Genomic DNA, 16,420 nt, shown 5'->3' on the forward strand with positions numbered 1-16,420 from the left:
GTCAAAAACTTCACAGCCACATCTCCTAGATGCTTCCATACCTCCACAGGAATGTCATCAGGACCAACTGCCTTTCCATTTTTCATCCTCTTTAATGCCTTTCTAACGTCCCCCTTACTAATCATTGCCACTTCCTGGTCCACCGCACTTACCTCTTCTACTCTCCCTTCTCTATCATTTTCCTCATTCATCAACTCCTCGAAGTATTCTTTCCATCTAGCAAGCACACTGCTGGCACCAGTCAACGTATTTCCATCTCTATCCTTAATCACCCTAACCTGCTGCACATCCTTCCCATCTCTATCCCTCTGTCTGGCCAGCCTGTATAGATCCTTTTCTCCTTCTTTAGTGTCCAACCTGCCATACATGTCATCATATGCCTCTTGTTTTGCCTTTGCCACCTCTACCTTTGCCCTGTGTCGCATCTCAATGTATTCCTTTCGCCTCTCCTTGGTCCTCTCAGTGTCCCACTTCTTCTTAGCTAACCTTTTTCCTTGTATGATTTCCTGTACTGTGAGGTTCCACCACCAAGTCTCCTTCTCTCCTTTCCTGCCAGAAGATACACCAAGTACTCTCCTGCCTGCTTCTCTGATCACCTTGGCTGCAGTGGTCCAGTCTTCTGGAAGCTCCTGCCGTCCACCGAGAGCCTGTATCACCTCTTCCCGAAAAGCTGCACAACACTCGTCCTGTCTCAGCTTCCACCACATGGTTCTCTTCTCTGCCTTTGTCTTCCTAATTGTCCTCCCCACCACCAGAGTCATCTTACACACCACCATCCTATGCTGTCTAGCCACACTCTCCCCTACCACTACCTTACAGTTGGTAACCTCCTTCAGATTACATCGTCTGCACAAGATGTAATCCACCTGTGTGCTTCTACCTCCGCTCTTGTAGGTCACCCTATGTTCGTGCCTCTTCTGAAAAAAAGTGTTCACTACAGCCATTTGCATCCTTGTTGCAAAGTCTACCACCATCTGTCCCTCCAAGTTCCTTTCCTGGATGCCGTACTTACCCATCACTTCTTCATCACCCCTATTACCTTCACCAACATGTCCATTACAATCTGCACCAATTACGACTCTCTCTCTGTCTGGGATGCTCAGAACTACATCATCTAGCTCCTTCCAGAATTTCTCTTTCACCTCTAGGTCACATCCTACCTGTGGGGCATAGCCACTAATCACATTACACATAACACCCTCAATTTCAAATTTCAGCCTCATCACTCGATCTGATACTCTTTTCACCTCCAAGACATTCTTAGCCAACTCTTCTTTCAAAATAACCCCGACTCCATTTCTCTTCCCATCTACACCATGGTAAAATAATTTAAACCCTGCCCCTAAACGTCTAGCCTTACTGCCTTTCCACCTGGTCTCCTGGACACACAATATATCAACCTTTCTCCTAATCATCATGTCAACCAACTCCCGAGATTTTCCTGTCATAGTTCCAACATTCAAAGTCCCCACATTCAGTTCTAGGCTCTGTGTTTTCCTCTTCTCTTTCTGCCGAAGAACCCGCTTTCCACCTCCTCTTCTTCTTTGACTTCGACCCACAGTAGCTGAATTTCCAACGGCGCCCCGCAGGTTGACGGCGCCGGTGGCGGACGTTGTTAACCCGGGCCACGACCGATCCGGTATGGAATTCTTTGGATGAACGCTCATATTTGTTTGGCAAGGTTTTAAGCCGGATGCCCTTCCTGACGCAACCCTCTGCATTTATCCGGGCTTGGGACCGGCCTACAGTTTGCACTGACTTGTGCCACCCATAGGGCTGCATTTGGATTAACCTAAATGATGTGTTAATATTGTAAACAATACAATAGATGGATAAGACTTGAGTGATATATATATATTTTTTTTTTCCCACAAATTTTTTCCACTAGAGGAAGCTGCCGGTACCTGTGTGCAGTAGGTGTGTTTTCAATAAAGCCAGTTGCTTTTTCACCACTACACTACTAAGCTCAGGGTCATAAACAGAAATGGTCGTAGGTTGCATGTACTGTAAGTCGACAGAATCACTGGTACTTCAATGCAGCAATTGTAAAAAGTATTTTTATTTTTTTTCTTCTTATTATTATTTTTGATGAATGTCAACCTGGCGGCACGGTGGCCGACTGGTTAGAGCGTCAGCCTCACAGGTCTGAGGACCCGGGTTCAATCCCCGGCCACGCCTGTGTGGAGTTTGCATGTTCTCCCCGTGCCTGCGTGGGTTTTCTCCAGGCACTCCGGTTTCCTCCCACATCCCAAAAACATGCATTAATTGGAGACTCTAAATTGCCCGTAGGCATGACTGTGAGTGCGAATGGTTGTCTTTTTCAATGTGCCCTGCAATTGGCTGGCGACCAGTTCGGGGTGTACCCCGCCTCCTGCCCGATGACAGCTGGGATAGGCTCCAGCACGCCCATGACCCTAGTGAGGAGAAGCGGCTCAGAAAATGGATGGATGGATGAATGTCAACCTGATTTTTAATCGATAAAAACTGCAAATATGTGGAAATGTCCAACCAAAGCTTTGGGATTCAAACCACTGCCTCTAACTAATATAAAGGGGAGCATTCTAACTCAGAATGCATGAGAATTTACGAGGAAAACAGCCTGTGTGAAGTTATGAGTGAAAAGAAAAGTGGATAGCAGGCGCTGGGAAGCATTTTTAAGCGATAAAAAGTGCAAATGTGTGTAAAAGTCCAACCAAAGCTTTGGGATTCAAACCACTGCCTGTAACTAGTATAAAGGGGAGAGTTCTACTCTAATAAGCAAGAGACTTTACTGGGAAAGCATCCTTTGTGAAGTTATGAGTGAAAATAAAAAAAGTGGACAGCAGGTGCTGGGAAGCATTTTTAAGTGATAAAAACTGCAAATGTGTGTAAAAGTCCAACCAAAGCTTTGGGATTCAAAAAACTGCCTGTAACTAGCATAAAGGGCAGAGTTCTACTCTAATAAGCAAGAGACTTTACTGGGAAAGCATCCTTTGTGAAGTTATGAGTGAAAATAAAAAAAGTGGACAGCAGGTGCTGGGAAGCATTTTTAAGTGATAAAAACTGCAAATGTGTGTAAAAGTCCAACCAAAGCTTTGGGATTCAAAAAACTGCCTGTAACTAGCATAAAGGGCAGAGTTCTACTCTAAATAGCCAGAGATTTTAGTGGGAAAGCATCCTTTGTGAAGTTATGAGTCAAAATAAAAAAAGTGTACAGCCAGGCGCTAGGAACCATTTTTAAGCAATAAAAAACTGCAAATGTGTGTAAAACTCCAACCAAAGCTTTGGGATGCAAAAAACTGCCTGTAACTAGTATAAAGGGTAGAGTTCTACTCGAAATAGCCAGAGATTTTACTGGGAAAGCATCTTTTGTGAAGTTATGAGTCAAAATAAAAAAAGTGTACAGCCAGGCGCTGGGAAGCGTTTTTAAGCAATTAAAAAAACTGCAAATGTGTGTAAAACTCCAACCAAACCTTTTGGATTAAAAATACTGCCTGTAACTAGTATAAAGGGCAGAGTTCTACTCTAAATAGCCAGAGATATTAGTGGGAAAGCATCCTTTTTGAAGTTATGAGTCAAAATAAAAAAAGTGTACAGCAGGCGCTGGGATGTCATGAACGGAACAGAGGCTAGGACCCAAAAATGCAAGACTCCAAAACAAATGGACAGTTTCCAAAAAAGAGAGGTTTAATAGACGGGCATAGGTCGGTACACGGGCAGGCAATCCAAGAAGGGCAACAGTATCCAAGAACATGAGGCAAAGAGGCAAGGTCGATAATCGGAACAGGGTCAAAGTCTTACTGTGAGTCTGTGACAAGGAATGCTGGAACGTGACGACAAGGTACAACGAACTGGCAACGAGAGGGAATGAGACACGAGGTTAAATACAATAGGTAATTAGGGTGAACGAGGCACAGGTGGTGAAGATGCTCACAGGAGCAGGTGTGTGAGAAACGAGAGAGGAAGACAAAACCTGGCACACACGCACACCCACACATGACAGTAGCCCCCCCTTAACGGCCGGCCCCAGACGGCCCTGGGGCCCCTGGATGCGCAACGTGGAAGTCCCGAATGAGCGAATCATCCATGATAAACGCAGACGGTACCCATGAACGTTCCTCAGGCCCATAGCCCTCCCAGTCCACCAGATATTGAAACCCCCTCCCCCTCCGACGAGACGACAACAGCCGCTTCACAGCGAAGACAGGGCCCCCATCCACAAACCGGGGGGGAGGAGGGGGCCTGGAAGGCGGGACCAGAGGGGAGTCCCGGGCTGGTTTGAGTAGGCTGACATGAAAAGCAGGGTGGACCCGCATCGACCTTGGGAGCCTCAGCTTCACGGTGACAGGGTTGATGATCTTTGTGATGGGGAAGGGCCCAACGAACCTGGGAGCGAGCTTCTTGGACTCCACCCGGAGTGGAATATGTTTGGTCGAGAGCCAAACTCGCTGACCCACTTTGTAGTTCGGGGCCGGTGTCCTCCGACGGTCAGCAGCGGCTTTTGTAGGACCGTCCCTGGCGCAGCAGCATCTGTCGGGCTCGCTCCCAGGTCCTCCTGCAGCGTCTCACCAAGGTTAATGCCGCTGGAACTGTGGACTCAGGGGCTATGGCAGGAAACAGAGATGGTTGGTAACCATGCACAACGTGAAAAGGCGATAGACCAGTGGATGCAGAGGGGAGGGAATTGTGGGAGAATTCGACCCAAACCAATTTCTGAGACCAGGATCGCGGATCCTGTGAAGCGAGACATCGGAGCCCCGTCTCCAGGTCCTGGTTCAGCCTCTCGGTTTGGCCGTTGGTTTCAGGATGAAACCCAGATGACAGACTGACGGTAGCACCTATGAGTTTGCAAAACTCCTTCCAAAATTGCGAAATGAATTGGGGACCCCTATCAGACACCACATTCCTGGGGAAACCATGGAACTTAAAAACCTGATTAATCATCAGCTCGGCAGTGTCTTTAGCTGAGGGGAGTTTTGGAAGTGCAATGAAGTGTGCCATCTTAGAGAACCTGTCAACAACTGTAAGAATGGTGGTATTGCCTTTAGAGGCCGGTAATCCTGTCACAAAGTCTACGGAAATGTCTGACCAAGGACGTAGTGGTATTGGCAGGGGTCGCAACTCCCCAGAAGGACGTTGATGAGAGGGCTTGTTGGCAGCACATACCTGGCAAGCATTGACATAATCAATAACATCCCTCCTAATATTAGGCCACCAAAAGCGCTGTTCGACCACTGATTGAGTCTTGGCAATGCCTGGGTGACATACAGTGCGGTTCGTGTGAGCCCAGTGGATGACTCTTCCCCTTAAGGTCGGAACCACATAAAGCCTGTTTTCAGGGCAATCGTCAGGGCTAGGAGTGTCTTTCAGAGCCCCTTTAACCGCCGTTTCAATGTCCCAAACAAAAGCGGAAATAAAACATGACTTGGGCAAAATAGTCTTTGGGTTGGACAAAGAATTCTCTTCGGAGAAAATGCGTGACAAAGCATCTGGCTTACCATTTTTAGAACCGGGTCGGTAGGATAGCGTGAAATTAAATCTAGTAAAGAACAGAGCCATCTAGCCTGCCTCGCATTTAATCTTTTAGCAGTCTTAATATACTCAAGGTTCTTGTGATCTGTCCATACTAAAAACAGAGTCTGTGCCCCCTCTAGCCAGTGCCTCCACTCCATCAAGGCCACCTTGACTGCCAGCAGTTCACGGTCACCATTGTCATAATTTTACTCAGCTGGGGTCAGTTTTTTGGAGAGAAAAGCACAAGGATGTAATTTATCATCCTTGAGAGATTTCTGGGAGAGCACTGCTCCTATTCCGGCATCAGACGCATCGACTTCTACCACAAACTGCTGTTGGAGATCTGGCAAAGTAAGGATGGGAGCGGAGGTAAAGCTCGACTTAAGTTTTTGAAACGCTGCCTGACAAAGCGGGTTCCATGCAAAAGGTTTGTGTGGCGAGGTAAGATCATGCAAAGGAGAGGCTATAGAACTGAAATTCCTGATGAATTTTCTGTAGAAGTTTGCGAACCCCAAGAACCTTTGTATATCTTTGCGTGACGTCGGGAGTAGGCCAATTAATTACTGCATCGACTTTGCAAGGGTCCATTTTGACTTCACCTTGAGCCAGGACAAAACCCAGAAAAGAAACTGACGCCCTGTGGAACTCACATTTCTCAGCCTTAACATATAGTTGGTTCTGCAGTAACTGCTGCAAAACAGAGCGGACATGAATAATGTGAGTCTCCTCATCCGGGGAGAAAATCAAAATGTCATCCAAATAAACAAAAACATAAACATTCAGCATGTCACGCAGGACATCATTGACGAGGTTCTGGAAAACAGCTGGAGCGTTAGTAAGCCCAAAAGGCATTACCAAATATTCATAATGTCCTGTTGGTGTGTTAAATGCTGTTTTCCATTCATCCCCCTCCCTTATTCTGACTAGATGATATGCATTTCTTAAGTCCAGTTTGGTGAAAACCTTGGCTCCCTCCAGGAACTCAAAGGCGGTGGAGATGAGAGGAAGAGGGTACCTGTTTTTTACAGTGATATCGTTGAGACCCCGGTAATCGATACAGGGTCGCAGGGTCTTGTCTTTCTTGTCCACAAAGAAAAATCCTGCTCCCGCAGGGGATGAAGATGGGCGAATGAGGCCGGCTGCCAGTGATTCCTCCACGTACTCCTTCATGGCCTTGTGTTCCGGCCCTGAAAGAGAGAACAACCTGCCTCGTGGGGGTGTGGTTCCAGGCAGCAAGTCAATAGCACAGTCATAAGGTCTGTGGGGTGGAAGGGATTTGGCCTTGGACTTGGAAAAAACGTCTTTAATATCCTGGTAACAGGTGGGCACTTGAGATAAATCAGGATCCCCAGATGGGGTCTGTGGATTGTCCTTAGAAACATGACCCTGAACATCACATGGCGGCTTGAAACAGTTCCAGGCGCAATTGCTGCCCCATGACATAACCTGCCCAGAGGACCAGTCAATGTGGGGGTTATGTAATCTCAACCATGGGTTCCCTAAGATAAGGTCCTGATTCATGGCGTCAAAAACATGAAAACTAATGCGTTCCGAGTGAGAATCGGGAAATGTCAATGTGAGTGTTTGAGTGCGGTGAGTGATTTTGCCCATAAAACTGCCGTCTGCAGCATAGGTGTTGCGGTGGCGTTTTATTTCAAAGGTTCTAAGGTGCATACGTTTAACGAGGATGGAGTTGAGTAAGTTTGCGTCAGAACCAGAGTCAATTAATACAGGTGTATGAATTTCTTGATCAGGAGAGCATAGTGTCACTTTAGGAAGAACCCGTGTAGGGTCTTCCTTCATCAAATTCAGACTCACCTCTCCCGTGCCCTTGCTACCGGCACCGGCAACTTTGACGTGACAGTTGCTCACGGAATGACCCAACTGACCGCAGTAGAAGCACCGCCCTTCCCATCAGCCGGCGTTGACGTTCCTCAGGGGAGAGACGGAACCTGCCCAGTTGCATGGGTTCCTCCGTGGGGACGTTAGCCAGTGGGCTGAGACCGGAACCAGGGGATCTGTCCTTGGTTTGGCTGGTCACCGAGGCTTGTCCTCAAAGTGCGCGGTGACGCAGCCTTCCGCCGATCTCCATCCAGCTCGCGATCCAAAAGCCTCCTGTCGATTTTTACGGCGAGAGCGATGAGAGTGTCCAAGTCGGTCGGCAGGTCTAGCGGCACTAAATGATCCTTGACGGCGGGGGATAGTCCTTGAAAAAAGGCATCGAGTAGCGCCCGATTATTCCAATGACTCTCAGCTGCTAGAATGCGAAACTCAATCGCGTAATCTGACACCCTGCGCATGCCTTGTCGTAAGGTGACAAGGGAGCGAGCTGCCTCACGATCCGGAGTGGAAAATTGAAAAATTTGCTCCATAGTCTTTACGAAAAAAGCCCATGAATGACACGTGGCGGCATTGCGGCTCCATTCAGCAGTAGCCCACGCCTCCGCACGACCAGTCAGGTGGGAAATGACGAAAGCGATCTTTGCCCGCTCGGTGGGGAAGGCAGCTGCCTGCAGCTCAAAGTGGAGTTCGCACTGCGTGATGAACGGCTTAATGTTCCCAGAATTTCCAGAGAACCTCTCCGGTCGGAGAGAGCTGTGGGCAGACAGCAGCGGAGGTGGCAGGTGGCTGCATGTTGACTGTTTCACATGGAAATACCGTGGCGGTATTGGGTGTGGTGCCAACTGGTTCCTTGTCTTGGATAATTTTCATAAGAAGTTCAAACTGTGAGGCCACCTGTCTCATCATATTGTCCTGATCCCTTGACAGTCCCTCTAGATGAAGGTGGAGGGCAGCAAGCTGCTCATCCTGCTTCGAGAGGCGTTGACCCTGCGCTTGAAGGGCTTTGCGCACCGGGTCTGAGTCTGCTGGGTCCATGTTATGGCCAGTTCGTTCTGTCATGAACGGAACAGAGGCTAGGACCCAAAAATGCAAGACTCCAAAACAAATGGACAGTTTCCAAAAAGAGAGGTTTAATAGACGGGCATAGGTCGGTACACGGGCAGGCAATCCAAGAAGGGCAATAGTATCCAAGAACATGAGGCAAAGAGGCAAGGTCGATAATCGGAACAGGGTCAAAGTCTTACTGTGAGTCTGTGACAAGGAATGCTGGAACGTGACGACAAGGTACAACGAACTGGCAACAAGTGGGAATGAGACACGAGGTTAAATACAATCGGTAATTAGGTATGAACGAGGCACAGGTGGTGAAGATGCTCACAGGAGCAGGTGTGTGAGAAACGAGAGAGAGGAAGAAAAAACCTGGAACACACGCACACACACACACACACACACACACACACCCACATAAAAAAGTGTACAGCCAAGGCGCTGGGAAGCGTTTTTAAGCAATAAAAAACTGCAAATGTGTGTAAAACTCCAACCAAAGCTTTTGGATGAAAAAAACTGCCTGTAACAAGTATAAAGGACAGAGTTCTATTCTAAATAGCCAGAGATTTTAGTGGGAAAGCATCCTTTTTGAAGTTAAGAGTCAAAATAAAAAAAGGTGTACAGCCAGGCGCTGGGAAGCGTTTTTAAGCAATAAGAAACTGCAAATGTGTGTAAAACTCCAACCAAAGCTTTTGGATTAAAAAAACTGCCTGTAACTAGTATAAAGGCCAGAGTTCTATTCTAAATAGCCAGAGATTTTAGTGGGAAAGCATCCTTTTTGAAGTTATGAGTCAAAATTAAAAAAAGTGTACAGCCAGGCGCTGCTAAGCGTTTTTAAGCAATAAAAAACTGCAAATGTGTTTAAAACTCCAACCAAAGCTCTTGGATGCAAAAAACTGCCTGTAACTAGTATAAAGGGCATAGTTCTACTCTAAATAGCCAGAGATTTGAGTGGGAAAGCATCCTTTTTGAAGTTATGAGTCAAAATAAAAAAAAGTGTAAAGCCAGGCGCTGGGAAGCGTTTTTAAGCAATAAGAAACTGCAAATGTGTGTAAAACTCCAACCAAAGCTTTTGGATTAAAAAAACTGCCTGTAACTAGTATAAAGGGCAGAGTTCTACTCTAAATAGCCAGAGATTTTAGTGGGAAAGCATCCTTTTTGAAGTTATGAGTCAAAATAAAAAAAGTGTACAGCCAGGCGCTGGGAAGCGTTTTTAAGCAATAAAAAACTGCAAATGTGTGTAAAACTCCAACCAAAGCTTTTGGATGCAAAAAACTGCCTGTAACTAGTATAAAGGGCAGAGATTAAAAAAAATTTAAAAAAGTGTACAGCCAGGCGCTGCTAAGCGTTTTTAAGCAATAAAAAACTGCAAATGTGTTTAAAACTCCAACCAAAGCTCTTGGATGCAAAAAACTGCCTGTAACTAGTATAAAGGGCAGAGTTCTACTCTAAATAGCCAGAGATTTGAGTGGGAAAGCATCCTTTTTGAAGTTATGAGTCAAAAAAAAAAAAAGTGTACAGCCAGGCGCTGCGAAGCATTTTTAAGCAATAAGAAACTGCAAATGTGTGTAAAACTCCAACCAAAGCTTTTGGATTAAAAAAAACTGCCTGTAACTAGGATAAAGGGCGGAGTTCTACTCTAAATAGCCAGAGATTTTAGTGGGAAAGCATCCTTTTTGAAGTTATGAGTCAAAATAAAAAAAAGTGTAAAGCCAGGCGCTGGGAAGCGTTTTTAAGCAATAAGAAACTGCAAATGTGTGTAAAACTCCAACCAAAGCTTTTGGATTAAAAAAACTGCCTGTAACTAGTATAAAGGGCAGAGTTCTACTCTAAATAGCCAGAGATTTTAGTGGGAAAAGCATCCTTTTTGAAGTTATGAGTCAAAATAAAAAAAGTGTACAGCCAGGCGCTGGGAAGCGTTTTTAAGCAATAAAAAACTGCAAATGTGTGTAAAACTCCAACCAAAGCTTTTGGATGCAAAAAACTGCCTGTAACTAGTATAAAGGGCAGAGTTCTACTCTAAATAGCCAGAGATTTTAGTGGGAAAGCATCCTTTTTGAAGTTATGAGTCAAAATAAAAAAAGTGTACAGCCAGGCGCTGGGAAGCGTTTTTAAGCAATAAGAAACTGCAAATGTGAGTAAAACTCCAACCAAAGCTTTTGGATTAAAAAAACTGCCTGTAACTAGTATAAAGGGCAGAGTTCTACTCTAAATAGCCAGAGATTTTAGTGGGAAAGCATCCTTTTTGAAGTTATGAGTCAAAATAGAAAACGTGTACAGCAGGCGCTGGGAAGCGTTTTTAAGCAATAAAAAACTGCAAATGTGTGTAAAACTCCAACCAAAGCTTTTGGATGCAAAAAACTGCCTGTAACTAGTATAAAGGGCAGAGTTCTACTCTAAATAGCCAGAGATTTGAGTGGGAAAGCATCCTTTTTGAAGTTATGAGTCAAAATAAAAAAAGTGTACAGCCAGGCGCTGGGAAGCGTTTTTAAGCAATAAGAAACTGCAAATGTGAGTAAAACTCCAACCAAACCTTTTGGATTAAAAAAACTGCCTGTAACTAGTATAAAGGGCAGAGATCTACTCTAGATAGTCAGAGATTTAAGTGGGAAAGCATTCCTTTTGAAGTTATGAGTCAAAATAAAAAAAGTGTACAGCCAAGGCGCTGGGAAGCGTTTTTAAGCAATAAAAAACTGCAAATGTGTGTAAAACTCCAACCAAAGCTTTTGGATGAAAAAAACTGCCTGTAACTAGTATAAAGGGCAGAGTTCTACTCGAAATAGCCAGATATTTTAGTGGGAAAGCATCCTTTTTGAAGTTATGAGTCAAAATAGAAAACGTGTACAGCAGGCGCTGGGAAGCGTTTTTAAGCAATAAAAAACTGCAAATGTGTGTAATACTCCAACCAAAGCTTTTGGATGCAAAAAACTGCCTGTAACTAGTATATAGGGCAGAGTTCTACTCTAAATAGCCAGAGATTTTAGTGGGAAAGCATCCTTTTTGAAGTTATGAGTCAAAATAAAAAAAGTGTACAGCCAAGGCGCTGGGAAGCGTTTGTAAGCAATAAAAAACTGCAAATGTGTGTAAAACTCCAACCAAAGCTTTTGGATGCAAAAAACTGCCTGTAACTAGTATAAAGGGCAGAGTTCTACTCTAAATAGCCAGAGATTTTAGTGGGAAAGCATCCTTTTTGAAGTTATGAGTCAAAATAGAAAACGTGTACAGCAGGCGCTGGAAAGCGTTTTTAAGCAATAAAAAACTGCAAATGTGTGTAAAACTCCAACCAAAGCTTTTGGATGCAAAAAAACTGCCTGTAACTAGTATAAAGGGCAGAGATTTAAAAAAATTAAAAAAAAGTGTACAGCCAGGCGCTGCTAAGCGTTTTTAAGCAATAAAAAACTGCAAATGTGTTTAAAACTCCAACCAAAGCTCTTGGATGCAAAAAACTGCCTGTAACTAGTATAAAGGGCAGAGTTCTACTCTAAATAGCCAGAGATTTGAGTGGGAAAGCATCCTTTTTGAAGTTATGAGTCAAAAAAAAAAAAAGTGTACAGCCAGGCGCTGCGAAGCGTTTTTAAGCAATAAAAAACTGCAAATGTGTGTAAAACTCCAACCAAAGCTTTTGGATGCAAAAAACTGCCTGTAACTAGTATAAAGGGCAGAGTTCTACTCTAAATAGCCAGAGATTTTTGTGGGAAAGCATCCTTTTTGAAGTTATGAGTCAAAAAAAAAAAAGTGTACAGCCAGGCGCTGGGAAGCGTTTTTAAGCAATAAGAAACTGCAAATGTGTGTAAAACTCCAACCAAAGCTTTTGGATTAAAAAAACTGCCTGTAACTAGTATAAAGGGCAGAGTTCTACTCTAAATAGCCAGAGATTTTAGTGGGAAAGCATCCTTTTTGAAGTTATGAGTCAAAATAAAAAAAGTGTACAGCCAGGCGCTGGGAAGCGTTTTTAAGCAATAAAAACTGCAAATGTGTGTAAAACTCCAACCAAAGCTTTTGGATTAAAAAAACTGCCTGTAACTAGTATAAAGGGCAGAGATTCTACTCTAAATAGCCAGAGATTTTAGTGGGAAAGCATCCTTTTTGAAGTTATGAGTCAAAATAAAAAAAGTGTACAGCCAAGGCGCTGGGAAGCGTTTTTAAGCAATAAAAAACTGCAAATGTGTGTAAAACTCCAACCAAAGCTTTTGGATGAAAAAAACTGCCTGTAACTAGTATAAAGGGCAGAGTTCTACTCGAAATAGCCAGATATTTTAGTGGGAAAGCATCCTTTTTGAAGTTATGAGTCAAAATAGAAAACGTGTACAGCAGGCGCTGGGAAGCGTTTTTAAGCAATAAAAAACTGCAAATGTGTGTAAAACTCCAACCAAAGCTTTTGGATGCAAAAAACTGCCTGTAACTAGTATAAAGGGCAGAGTTCTACTCTAAATAGCCAGAGATTTTAGTGGGAAAGCATCCTTTTTGAAGTTATGAGTCAAAATAAAAAAAGTGTACAGCCAGGCGCTGGGAAGCGTTTTTAAGCAATAAGAAACTGCAAATGTGTGTAAAACTCCAACCAAAGCTTTTGGATTAAAAAAACTGCCTGTAACTAGTATAAAGGGCAGAGTTCTACTCTAAATAGCCAGAGATTTTAGTGGGAAAGCATCCTTTTTGAAGTTATGAGTCAAAATAAAAAAAGTGTACAGCCAGGCGCTGGGAAGCGTTTTTAAGCAATAAAAAACTGCAAATGTGTGTAAAACTCCAACCAAAGCTTTTGGATGCAAAAAACTGCCTGTAACTAGTATAAAGGGCAGAGTTCTACTCTAAATAGCCAGAGATTTTAGTGGGAAAGCATCCTTTTTGAAGTTATGAGTCAAAATAAAAAAAGTGTACAGCCAGGCGCTGGGAAGCGTTTTTAAGCAATAAAAACTGCAAATGTGTGTAAAACTCCAACCAAAGCTTTTGGATTAAAAAAACTGCCTGTAACTAGTATAAAGGGCAGAGTTCTACTCTAAATAGCCAGAGATTTTAGTGGGAAAGCATCCTTTTTGAAGTTATGAGTCAAAATAAAAAAAGTGTACAGCCAGGCGCTGGGAAGCGTTTTTAAGCAATAAAAAACTGCAAATGTGTGTAAAACTCCAACCAAAGCTTTTGGATTAAAAAAACTGCCTGTAACTAGTATAAAGGGCAGAGTTCTACTCTAAATAGCCAGAGATTTAGTGGGAAAGCATCCTTTTTGAAGTTATGAGTCAAAATAAAAAAAGTGTACAGCCAAGGCGCTGGGAAGCGTTTTTAAGCAATAAAAAACTGCAAATGTGTGTAAAACTCCAACCAAAGCTTTTGGATGAAAAAAACTGCCTGTAACTAGTATAAAGGGCAGAGTTCTACTCGAAATAGCCAGAGATTTTAGTGGGAAAGCATCCTTTTTGAAGTTATGAGTCAAAATAGAAAACGTGTACAGCAGGCGCTGGGAAGCGTTTTTAAGCAATAAAAAACTGCAAATGTGTGTAAAACTCCAACCAAAGCTTTTGGATGCAAAAAACTGCCTGTAACTAGTATAAAGGGCAGAGTTCTACTCTAAATAGCCAGAGATTTTAGTGGGAAAGCATCCTTTTTGAAGTTATGAGTCAAAATAAAAAAAGTGTACAGCCAGGCGCTGGGAAGCGTTTTTAAGCAATAAGAAACTGCAAATGTGTGTAAAACTCCAACCAAAGCTTTTGGATGAAAAAAACTGCCTGTAACTAGTATAAAGGGCAGAGATTCTACTCTAAATAGCCAGAGATTTTAGTGGGAAAGCATCCTTTTTGAAGTTATGAGTCAAAATAAAAAAAGTGTACAGCCAAGGCGCTGGGAAGCGTTTTTAAGCAATAAAAAACTGCAAATGTGTGTAAAACTCCAACCAAAGCTTTTGGATGAAAAAAACTGCCTGTAACTAGTATAAAGGGCAGAGTTCTACTCGAAATAGCCAGAGATTTTAGTGGGAAAGCATCCTTTTTGAAGTTATGAGTCAAAATAGAAAACGTGTACAGCAGGCGCTGGGAAGCGTTTTTAAGCAATAAAAAACTGCAAATGTGTGTAAAACTCCAACCAAAGCTTTTGGATGCAAAAAACTGCCTGTAACTAGTATATAGGGCAGAGTTCTACTCTAAATAGCCAGAGATTTTAGTGGGAAAGCATCCTTTTTGAAGTTATGAGTCAAAATAAAAAAAGTGTACAGCCAAGGCTGCTGGGAAGCGTTTTTAAGCAATAAAAAACTGCAAATGTGTGTAAAACTCCAACCAAAGCTTTTGGATGCAAAAAACTGCCTGTAACTAGTATAAAGGGCAGAGTTCTACTCTAAATAGCCAGAGATTTTAGTGGGAAAGCATCCTTTTTGAAGTTATGAGTCAAAATAGAAAACGTGTACAGCAGGCGCTGGGAAGCGTTTTTAAGCAATAAAAAACTGCAAATGTGTGTAAAACTCCAACCAAAGCTTTTGGATGCAAAAAACTGCCTGTAACTAGTATAAAGGGCAGAGTTCTACTCTAAATAGCCAGAGATTTTAGTGGGAAAGCATCCTTTTTGAAGTTATGAGTCAAAATAGAAAACGTGTACAGCAGGCGCTGGGAAGCGTTTTTAAGCAATAAAAAACTGCAAATGTGTGTAAAACTCCAACCAAAGCTTTTGGATGCAAAAAACTGCCTGTAACTAGTATAAAGGGCAGAGTTCTACTCTAAATAGCCAGAGATTTTAGTGGGAAAGCATCCTTTTTGAAGTTATGAGTCAAAATAAAAAAAGTGTACAGCCAGGCGCTGGGAAGCGTTTTTAAGCAATAAGAAACTGCAAATGTGTGTAAAACTCCAACCAAAGCTTTTGGATTAAAAAAACTGCCTGTAACTAGTATAAAGGGCAGAGTTCTACTCTAAATAGCCAGAGATTTTAGTGGGAAAGCATCCTTTTTGAAGTTATGAGTCAAAATAAAAAAAGTGTACAGCCAGGCGCTGGGAAGCGTTTTTAAGCAATAGAAAACTGCAAATGTGTGTAAAACTCCAACCAAAGCTTTTGGATTAAAAAAACTGCCTGTAACTAGTATAAAGGGCAGAGTTCTACTCTAAATAGCCAGAGATTTTAGTGGGAAAACATCCTTTTTGAAGTTATGAGTCAAAATAAAAAGAAGTGTACAGCCAGGTGCTGGGAAGCGTTTTTAAGCAATAAGAAACTGCAAATGTGAGTAAAACTCCAACCAAACCTTTTGGATTAAAAAAACTGCCTGTAACTAGTATAAAGGGCAGAGATCTACTCTAAATAGCCAGAGATTTAAGTGGGAAAGCATTCCTTTTTGAAGTTATGAGTCAAAATAAAAAAAGTGTACAGCCAAGGCGCTGGGAAGCGTTTTTAAGCAATAAAAACTGCAAATGTGTGTAAAACTCCAACCAAAGCTTTTGGATGAAAAAAACTGCCTGTAACTAGTATAAAGGGCAGAGTTCTACTCTAAATAGCCAGATATTTTAGTGGGAAAGCATCCTTTTTGAAGTTATGAGTCAAAATAGAAAACGTGTACAGCAGGCGCTGGGAAGCGTTTTTAAGCAATAAAAAACTGCAAATGTGTGTAATACTCCAACCAAAGCTTTTGGATGCAAAAAACTGCCTGTAACTAGTATATAGGGCAGAGTTCTACTCTAAATAGCCAGAGATTTTAGTGGGAAAGCATCCTTTTTGAAGTTATGAGTCAAAATAAAAAAGTGTACAGCCAAGTTGCTGGGAAGCGTTTTTAAGCAATAAAAAACTGCAAATGTGTGTAAAACTCCAACCAAAGCTTTTGGATGCAAAAAACTGCCTGTAACTAGTATAAAGGGCAGAGTTCTACTCTAAATAGCCAGAGATTTTAGTGGGAAAGCATCCTTTTTGAAGTTATGAGTCAAAATAGAAAACGTGTACAGCAGGCGCTGGGAAGCGTTTTTAAGCAATAAAAAACTGCAAATGTGTGTAAAACTCCAACCAAAGCTTTTGGATGCAAAAAACTGCCTGTAACTAGTATAAAGGGCAGAGTTCTACTCTAAATAGCCAGAGATTTTAG

Source organism: Phycodurus eques, chromosome 17 (assembly GCF_024500275.1).
Source record: "Phycodurus eques isolate BA_2022a chromosome 17, UOR_Pequ_1.1, whole genome shotgun sequence".
Classification (NCBI taxonomy): domain Eukaryota; kingdom Metazoa; phylum Chordata; class Actinopteri; order Syngnathiformes; family Syngnathidae; genus Phycodurus; species Phycodurus eques.